Source organism: Coffea arabica, chromosome 6e (genome assembly GCF_036785885.1).
Source record: "Coffea arabica cultivar ET-39 chromosome 6e, Coffea Arabica ET-39 HiFi, whole genome shotgun sequence".
In the NCBI taxonomy this organism is placed as follows: domain Eukaryota; kingdom Viridiplantae; phylum Streptophyta; class Magnoliopsida; order Gentianales; family Rubiaceae; genus Coffea; species Coffea arabica.
The window spans coordinates 23,345,219-23,348,438 of NC_092321.1; positions in this window are offsets into that span (position 1 = coordinate 23,345,219).

The window sequence follows — 3,220 nt, forward strand, 5'->3', positions numbered from 1 at the left end:
TCATTCTCCGTTTTATTTAGGTGGACTGCCAAACTTGGATCACGTTGCATAGTTTTTTCTGGATGGAAGTGACGGTAGGAAATTGGCAGTGCCTGACTTGCACTTTTCAAGAGGGCATGAAGTGATAGACACGATAAAAATTCTGTGCTAATATACTAACCATATCTACAATAGATTCCGATTATAACTCTAGATAAATTAGAATGGTTAATTATAATAATAATATCCTTTGACATGATTGAAAAAGCAGACTTCAAATAAAAATATTGATTCCCTAATGGTATACATAATTAACACTAACATACACCGCAGTACTTGACGAATTGAACCCTAATTGAGCTAGACATGGCAACAGTCAAGGTTCCAATTTGAACTTGTGTGGCAATTTGTTAAACTGGAACTGGAACCAACTTTGGTAAATTGAAATTGGGGTCAGAATTTTTTGTTTAGGTTCATCACAAATTGGAGTTACTTTGTTCTTGATGGCATTTTGGACCTTTTTACAAGCATTTTTCTAAAGATTTGATTTGACAAATCCCATAGAAAACTTATTCGATAATAGGCCTTAAGGTCTTTTTAGTGGAAGTGGATTCCCTTGTATATGATAATCAGAAATTAAGCTGGAGGGTGGCAGGTTCATTTCACACTCAATCCTTCGAATCCAATCAAGAAAGTACTTCCTCTCATCAGCTGATCACGTCTGCATGAAAATGGAAGCCTGAAAAGGTTTCCGGCCAGAATCTACCATGTTTGGGAATATGCAATGTTTGGGGGGAATCCAGTGAACAAGCAAAGCATCAAAATGTCATAGCATTTAGGCCAAAATAGTTTATATCATTTATGGCATTTCTTTTTCCACAAACATATTCAGATTCTAACTTCCATTGACAACACAATCAAAGCTGTCAAATTGCTTTGCTAACTTGTTTGGGAGAATACCATTGATCACAATTCCTTTCATTTCCCCATCACTATTCTTCTTAGAATCAAATCACCTTGATGACCGAGTTTCGAACACACCTTAGATTTGTCACGATCGAATTTACAATAGATATTGTGCACTGCTGGTTGATTCTCATTCCTATATATTTCATGTCTTGTAGTATCATGAAGAGATGAGGGGGTACAATTTTTCTTCTCATTCACTCCCAAGTATAGATTCGAGTGAATCCAATCCAAACATTTTTATAAGGTTCACATTCACACACGCATACAAGTTTATTCTTTTCCTTGTAGGCTTACAATTAAATATGGTGTAGAATTCTTCTCCATTTGAATTAATAAAAGGAACTCTTTATCATTTGACATTGAACATTTCAACTTGTAATATATATAGTACATGGAAAGTGGAAAGACTTGTGGATTATCCTCTTTGGCTGCTAAGAATGTATATATGAAGAAATTAAATATAAGAGATGTATTCTCAAGAAGTGATTGTTGAGAGAATAATCCTTGTGATGACATAGTACGGGAAAAAATGCAGTGAAATTCATGTTAATTGGGAAGTTTCCAATTTTCGTGATAGTATTTCACAGTTAAAAGACTGGCGGAATATATTCTTACACATTATCCGAAATGTAAGCCACCTCATTTTTTGTCCATAATTTGAAATAGTACTAAGTTCAATTTTTGCACTCTCAAAGTTTGAACTTTTATATGTAACAAATTCCCCCAAAATTGTGGTTTTATAGAAGTTATGTTTTAAAATAGAATGTTGAGTGTATTAGTTTCACCCAATTTTTTAGCAATTCAATCAGTAAAAAAGATTAGCATAATTTCTAGACACGCGTTTAGGAACTCTTTAGACAAACGAGTGTTGCTGAAAATTTTGACTTGGCACAACCATTTACAGTATATTTTGCCAAGTTGTAGACTGAAATTGCCTCTCTACAAAAACACGAAAATTTTCTTATGCAACTTAATACTTGTATACATTCCTCTCAACCATTTACAGTGTTTTTTTTGGCCAACTATTTTGTTGCTGTTTGCATTTTCCCACCAGATTTTAGTCTTTTGCGGCCAAACTGCCTGGTTGCTAATCCTAACATTTCTTGGAGTGATATTGTAGTGACATTGAAATTTGACTTTTTAGTCATTTTAAATGCTAAACACTTAATTACATGCAAAATTTTATTTTTCACTCGTAGATATTAGGGGTGCAAACGAGCCGAGCCGAATCGAGTTTTGAAGTTATCGAGTCGAGTTACACTTATTTATATGCGAGTTCGAGCTCGGCTCGATGTAGGAAAAGGAAAACTCGAGATCGACTCACTTATGGCTCGCGAGCTTAGCTCGAATTCTGGCTTGCAAGCAGCTCGAGTTTCACTAGATTTTCCGGCTCGCATGAAGCTCAAAGTCAGCTCGATTCTAGCTTGTTAGGAGCTCGAGTTCAAACTCGAAAACAGCTCGATTTTCTGGAGATTTAAGCAAGAAAACAGCATTTTTGTCCGCATATTTTTGATAAAATTTGAGCATGATAACAACAATTTTTCACATATTATTGATCTTGAGGCCTACAAATTATGCACTAATACAATCATAAATGTCCAAATGTCCACTAATACAAATTATTCAAATGTCCACAAATGTCCACTAATACAAATCATCCAAATGTCCACAAGAAGTCTAAAGAATACCAGCTTGTTGTCCACAAAAACCAAGGCATGACATGAAGCGAGAATTTCCTGAGTGCGTCCGGGAACTTTACTCATTTTTGTCTCTAATTCCTCACGATTAGTTAGTCCACGAACATTGAACACTATGGATCAGCAATTGGGAAAAATCACTTTCTAACACTCAAGATCACATACAACTCATATCCAACAAATATCCTGAAGTTTCATGAGTATAATCACATTAAAAGAGAAAAGGATACTGACAAAGCATGCTAATCAAACTATATAATATAAGAGCTTTTAATAATTAGTCTCATGATACCAACAAACATGAGTTATTCAATTTGACACCCGTCATCAAACAAGTAGCAGAAACCCACCAATAAAAGGTAATCCAACATTCAATATTAAAAACCTTATCCAAATTGGTCCATATGACAAGTCTGCTAACAAATACAAGCTGATCCTTACTGATATAACACAGTAACATGGCAGAGGCACCCAAGTGACCCAAGCCAATAAATGATTCCATTACAAACCTCCACATCTGGATACAAGACAACCTATCCTAACTAATATCATTTCAAATTCTCTTCCCAGCCAGA